The sequence below is a fragment of the Psammomys obesus genome, unplaced genomic scaffold (genome assembly GCF_907164565.1).
Source record: "Psammomys obesus unplaced genomic scaffold, mPsaObe1.curated_primary_1811, whole genome shotgun sequence".
Lineage (NCBI taxonomy): Eukaryota > Metazoa > Chordata > Mammalia > Rodentia > Muridae > Psammomys > Psammomys obesus.
In genome coordinates, this window is record NW_026596085.1 from 6,936,082 (window position 1) to 6,943,461 (window position 7,380).

The 7,380-nt window shown below is 42.6% G+C and overlaps 1 non-coding gene across 1 annotated transcript; it reads right to left on the reverse strand.

Moving 5' to 3' along the window:
- Nucleotides 1–3,600: 3,600 nt before the first annotated feature.
- On the reverse strand, nt 3,601–3,703 carry LOC129691224 (U6 spliceosomal RNA). Its single transcript, XR_008722424.1, has one exon. It is a non-coding gene; the product is annotated as a U6 spliceosomal RNA (small nuclear RNA).
- Between the last annotated feature and the right edge of the window lie 3,677 nt (nt 3,704–7,380).

The window sequence follows — 7,380 nt, forward strand, 5'->3', positions numbered from 1 at the left end:
TGCTGCCCTGACAAAGCCTAGCACCTCCTTCATGGTGGGAAGTAGCCCACCATTAAACCACACCCTGGCCCCATGAGGCCATTAAGTCACTCATTTAGAGGCACAAGTTAGCCCAGGTTGACCTTGAACTCAAGATTTTGTTGCCGTCACCTCCAGGATGCTGCTTTTATCTTACCTGTGCACTACCACACACAGCTGCTGAAGGATGTGAATAACAGGGGTGATGAGTATGTGTGGGATATGGAGAAATCTCCATCTATCATTGACTTGTTTTTCTGTGAACCTGAAACTGTTGTAACTATCAGAGTTCATTAACATAAGGTATTAAGCCGTACGTCTCTCCAGCTAATTGTATAGGGGAGACGTTTGTTTGTTTGTTTGTTTGTTTGTTTGTTTGTTTTCTGGATCATTCCACAGTCTTTCCTATAGAGAATGGTCTTGGAATATCTCTTCAGATTTCTACCTTTTAATTGCAACAATCTTTCTCATACCTGGTCCCACACAGTCCGAATATAGGAGCCAAGGCTAGACTAAGAATAGCTCAGGCTGGCTTGATTCATCCTCTTTTTCAGAGGATCCAGCATCTCCAAAGAGTAACTGTGATGGGATTCCATTTTAATCAGTGTAATTGTTGCCACCATGGCAACAAACATTTTCTTCACAGATATCAATATCATGGAAAATATGCTCAAGAAAAAAAAAAAACAAAAACAAACAAACAACAACAAACCAAAAAACTCAAAACTCTGAAACCAGATAATACAGATTCTAATGCTACCGTGGCTGTGGCTGCACATTCTTTCTCAGGGTGTATTTGCCCATCTTAGTACCAGATGCCCTTTAAATCAAGATGAAACCCCCAGAGGCAAGCGACTGCCCTTTTACTGTCTACCTAGGGCTCACTGCAGCACCATGAGCCAGCTTGCTCCTTTCTCCCATACTTCTCCTGGCCTGTACTCAGCTGCAGAATAAAACCTTATTTTAATAAAGCATAAAATTAACCAGAACTCTTAGCTGCATCATGACTGCAAGCAGTGGTTTAAAATGAAAAAAAAAAAAAATTTTTTTCCCCAAAGATCCGAGTTTAAGCAAATTTGAGCCAGTTCCTCAGGAGTTTTTACAAGGTTGCATCTAATGTCTTTCCCAGAGCGCAAACTTGATGCTGCTGGCCTCTCAGAACTGAAAGAGTGGGCCCCCTCCTGAAGGACAGCAGAGCACTCAAGCTGTTTTACGTGGGCAAGGATTTCCTAATTATTTCTCCACTTGTCCTCTGATTTTGTAGCTTTCATTGGAGCAAGTAGGGTGGAGCCCATTTCCCCTTTGGCAGGCCTCTGCAGTTCTCAGATAATAAAACTTGGACCTCCCTGATCGTCCCCTCCACGTCTGAGGGTCCTCTTGGTTTCTCACTCTGCAGCAGCCCTCCCGAGAGCACGTACACATACAGTTAACATGACATGTTCTTCCTTTTTTTTAATTTTTATTAATTACACTTTATTCACTTTGTATCCCCCTATAAGTCTCTCTCTCCTCCCCTCCCAATCCTACCATCCCTCCCCCTTCTCCATGCATGCCCCTCCCCAAGTCCACTGATAGGGGAGGTCTTCCTCTCCTTCCTTCTGATCCTAGTCTATCAGATCTCATCAGGAGTGGCTGAATTGTCTTCCTCTGTGGCCTGGTAAGGCTGCTTCCCTCTCAGGGGGAGGTGATCAAAGAGCAGGCCAACCAGACATGTTCTTTCTTACGGAAACAATGCAAATGCTCTCCTACAATGAACGGTTCAAGCAGGAGATTTTTCTTCTGTCCATCATCAGAGATTTTCATAGCTGGGTAACACAAAGCAGAAAAAAATGCCAGTGTCCTGAAGTAGGGCCTGGGCAGGATGCTCAGGTCCAAATACTTTGGTTTGGACAGTTGTTTATCTATTGTTTTGTTAATTTTTTTATTTTAAAGTTCTCTGATACCAACTCAAGTGTTTTTGAAAAGTTAAGGGACTCAGCAAATCTCTCTTGAGCTTGGAACTCTCTCTGTGGCCTTATTTGGCACTTTAGGGAAAGCGGTTGCCAGGGTTGGCAGGCAGCTTTCTGAGCTGGTGCCTTTCTAGGTGGTCTCACACCTGCTTCAGAGCCAGGGAACCAGCGGCTGTTAGTCTCTCCCACCCCCCACCCCATGTTTGAAATTCTTTTTTAAAAATTTTTTCAAAGTGTTTTTTTTTTAAAATTAATTTGTTCATTTGAAACCCAATCGTAGCCCCCTCCCTCATCTCCTCTCAGTCACACTCTCCTTCCCTCTTCCTCCCTATCCCCATCCACGAGTCCTCAGAAAGGGGGAACCATCTTCCCTTACCAACTGACCCCAGACTATCAAGTCTCTTCAGGACTGCCTGCATCCTCTTCCCCTGTGTTCTGGCAATGCCACCTCATTTAGGGGAGGTGATCGAGGAGCAGGCATGTCAGAGATGGCCCTTGGTCCCCTTACCTATACATGGACACTGAGCTATCTGCTACATCTGAGCAGGGGGCCTGGGTCCTCTCCACCCATCGTTTTTAGTTGGTGCATTAGTCTGCAGGCCCCCCTGGGCGCAGATTTGTTGGCTTCATTGGTCTTCTTGGTGCTCCTGTCCTCTCTAGGTCCTTCTATCTCTCCATTCTCTTCCATAAGACTCCCTGTGCTCTGCCCAAAGTTTGGCTGTGAGTCTCAGCAACTGCTTCAATCCTCTGCTGGGTGGAGTCTATCAGAGAACACCTATGGAAGCCCTCCGCCCGTCCTGTTCCCTCTCTTCAACCACTTCCAGTGTCTATTCTATTTCCCCTACTGAGTGAGAATTGAACATCCTCTCTAGGGTCCTCCTTGTTACTTGGCTTCCTTAGGTCTGTGGATTGTAGTATGGTTACCCTGTATTGTGTGGTTAATATTTGCTTATGAGTAAGTATATACCGTGTGTGTTTTTCTGAGTCTGGGTTACCTCACTCAGGATTATCTTTTCCAGATCCATTCATTTGCCTGCAAATTTCATGACATTCTTTTTTTAAATAGCTGAATAGTATTCCATTGTGTAGATATGCCACAGTTTCTTTATCCATTCTTTGGTTGAGGGCCATCTAGGTTGTTTCCAGTTTGTGGCTATTATGAAAAAAGCCACTATGAACATAGTTGAGCAAATGTCATTGTTGTATGGTGGAGCATCTTTTGGGTGTATGCCTAGGAGTGATATAGCTGGGTCTTGAATTAGAACTGTGCCAAATTTTCTGAGGAAATGCCAGATTGATTTTCAAAGCTTTGAAAACTTGATTTTGTACAAGTTTGCATTCCCACTAGCAATGGAGGAATGCTCTCCTTTCTCCACAACCTCACCAGCATGTGTCGTTATGAGTTTTTTTTTATTATAGCATGAGTTTTTGATTATAGCCATTCTGATGGGTGTAAGATGGAATCTAAAAGTCATTTTCATTTGATAATTAAGGACACTGAGCATTTCTTTAAGTGTTTCCTAGCCATTTGATACCTCTGTTGAGAATTCTCTGTTTAGCTCTACTCCAATTGGGTTATTTGGTTTGTGGGTGATTAATTTCTCAAGTTTTTTAATATATTCTGGATGTTAGCAAAAATACGGAACGCTTCACGAATTTACATGTCATTCCTGCACAGGGGCCATGCTAATCTTCTCTGGATCGTTCCACTTTTAGCATATGTGCTGCCAAAGCAAGAACAGCAGCTGTTATTCTAAGACTTGATCTGAGTGGGTCAAATTCTGTTAAAACCCTTCCATGGAGTCATTTGTGGCATAGTGTTTACAGCTGAAGAGCCTGTGAATTGCCACATACCTGACTGACAAAAATAAAAATTTCACACAGCATCACCAAACAATTTTCTTTACATAGAATATGTACTCGCCTACAAGATCTTCCCATATTTAAATATAGCCCAAAAACCAAAGCCAAAAGAACCAACCCATTACAAAGCGAAACGCAGCCATGTCCCTGCAAGTGCCTCGTATTATTTTTTTGATTAAATACTCCTTGCAGTAGCCAGTCTGTGTGATGACAGCCCCTTTGCCAAAGATTTAAACGTCCTGGGTCTCCCACTGTCTAGGTGTAGAGATTCATTGCCAACTTGGGTGTGCATGGAGCAAGGACAAGGCTGCCCAGGATGGAAATGATCACACAAAACTCAATCAATCCAATCCATATTATTTTGACTTGGATGTATAATCAGACTAGAGATCAGGCAATGGACCCCAAGTAGACAAAAACATCGGTGCTCAGTTTTTCAACGTTTGAGAGATTATGACGATTGCTGATATGTTTGCAAGCCACCTTTAGTCTAAGCAAGTGTGAAGAGAATGGTTTCTAAATTCTCTTGATTGATTCAAAGGTGTGTATTAGTCAAAATGTGTGTTTCTCTGGATTTGGTGATTTCCATTATAATCCTAACAAATCCCACAGACAAAATTGCTTGGGTTTGAACGTTTGTCATGGTTCAAAGACTTTTCAGCATAATATCAAGTTGTTACGCATAATATGCATTGTTAAGATCTCTGTACTTGTGGTGGCTAATCTTGATTGTCAACCAGACACACTTGTGAAGAGGGAACCTTGCCGAGCAATCGGCTCCATCGTATTGACCTGTGTAGATCTATGAAGAGCGTTTTCCTGGTTGCTAACTATGGGAGGTTGCAGCCCACAGTGGGCAGTGCCAACCATAGGCAGGTGGGCCTGTGCTGCCAATAGAGGATTCCCTCCTGTGAGCTCGAAAGCAAATCAGTAAGCAGCATTCCTTCTTTGTTTCTACTTGAGCTGTTATGTGAGTTCCTGCCCTGACTTCCCTTGAAGGTAGATGGCGATCTAAAAGCCTAAGGAGAAATAAACCCTTTCTTTCCGAAGTTGTTTTAAGGTAGAAATGTTTCCTGAAGCAACAGCAACCAAACTAGAATAATATTTACCCCTATCTTCAGGCTAACGTGCCGGCTAGCCGCCACCACCAAAGATTCTCAGTCCTTAACAGCAAATCAGCTGCTCAGACTCTGGCAGTTTAGATTCCTGTGTTGGTGTGTTCCTGTGAAGAGCCAATTCTTCCTCTCCTTCTCTCTTCAACCCTTACACTAGATTATAACATACGTGTGTGTGCCCAGACAGGCACACGTGCCTTATATTTTATATTACGCATAAGAATCAAACAATGTATTTTGCTAGCATAGAAACAGTTAACACTGCCTTAGACACAGGTAAGTGTAAGATCACACCTGTGGAGTTCGCAGACTGGTTTTCTAAGGAATTGCACCTGCTAGACCACATTTTTACGGTAAGTTTTTAACTTTCGACACAAAGTTAAGAGTTTGGCCTGTAGCTTCTTTCAGGATTCTTGGGGAAGTGCTCCACATTGGAAGAGCATAGGGCAGAGCACTTGGAAAAACATTCTCTCAGAAACATGAGTGAGCTCTCACAAAAGCTTAAAGCCTACGAACCTGGCTCAGACCTCCTGGCTCGAAACTCAGCTCTGCAGCTTGTCATCTGATGCTTTCTGGAAAACCTCTTACCCTGTCACTGCTTCCTTCCCTTCATCAGAAAAATTAGAACTGTTTGATTTGGTGGGAGGAAGAGACAAATTGCACCGACACACACGCACGCGTGCACACACACACACACACACACACACACACACACGAAACACACACGCCTGTGCAAACCACTCCTAACAGTATCTACACCAGAGTAAATGTTTTCTGTTTTGTTTTGTTTTCTGTTTTTGCTTTCTTGATTTTTTTTTTTTTTGTGAGCACCAAAAGCCATGTGACCTTTTCATTTGACTGCCCAAAATTTTGAGTACCTTTGGTACTCAACTATAGTAACCGACAATACTTTGCAACCCAGGTGTCTATATTCTGCTTCTTTTCAAATCTACATTTTCCCTAATTTTGAGGGTTTTATTATTAAATTATAAATATCTGGATAATGTTTAAATTGTGTAAGAGGTGTGTGAGAGCATGCAAAAGTAACCCTAGATATTTTCGATAACCTTTAGCTTTAAGAACGTAGGTGTGAGTATACTAGGGGCACTATAAGTAACGATGGTGACCATATGATTCCAAAGCGGAAATTTGGATGCTATTTTGTGAGCTTTTGTGAGAAAATGGATATTGATCAAACTGGGATGATCTTCCCAGAAGAGAGAAACTAAAAATGATTTTTCACCTGTCTGTGCATACCACTGACCACATTTTATATTTTTGTGAATTTTGTGTCCTTGCGAATTGGGTGTTCTCAAAATTTGAAATTCTTGTTCAAAAGACAAAATCCTTTTAATAATGAAAATACTGCTCTTTGCCTAGGCTTATATGCAGTCCTGATAGCCAAGCTCATTTGATCCCAAATACTTCAAGTGACTTATGGACAATTAAATACTCATTTGAGCTAACTGTCGTAGTATATCCTGTAATTCTACTCTTTAGAAGACACAGGATTTAGAGTCTGAGGCACACTGGACAACGTAAGATGACCTTGTTTCCAAGAAAAGGGGCAGCACCAACAGAAATATTAATTTCATGAAGATTAAATAAGGCTAATTAAGAGTTCTATCACCTTACAACTTAAACCCTTATTGTTTTTGAAAGTGAGTACATTCAAACTTTCTTCTGTGCAAAGGTTACACGATACAACCGTGAGGCAAACCTCATGTTGTGCCCCACGAACGTACAGACTCACTATGAGGTTCCTACTTCATGAAGGGAATATAACTGGGATTAAATGGCTAAATTCCTTGGCTACCTGAAAGAGACATTTCAGTAAAGTCTTCTATCCTAGTTTGCTTTCTGTTGCGGTGATAAACATCATGAGCAAAAGCAACTTGGGGAGAGAAGGGTTTATTTCATCTTACAGCTTGTAGTTTATGACCTCAGGCAGAAACCCAAAGGCAGGAATTGAAGCGGAGGAGTGCTGCTCACTGGCTTGCTTCCAGGCTCATATTCAGCAACCTTAGAAAGCGCTGGCCCACCCTGCCCGGAGGTGGCACATGCCCCCCGAGGCTGGACCATCCCAGGGATCATACATCAAGAAACTGCTGAATGACATGCCCACAGGTTAATCTGATGTGAGTAATTCCTCAATCAAGGTTCCCTTTTCCTAGGTAATTCTGGTGTGTGTCAAGTTGACAAAAACTAACCAAGACAGTTTGGAAGAAGCCAGCTACAAGCAGTTGGGAAAACTAAACAAATAATGGTGACAAGAGCCAGGTTAGGGTAGATTTGGCTGCCGTTGTTTGGTTTGAGTTTTACACTGGGCTGTCAGAGATGGTCCTTCAACCCGAGCTGGCTCCTGCGAATGCTGCATGGGTGTGCCTAGGTTAGCCAGACAGGGCATGAAAGCCCAGGAGGGAACTCCAGCACAG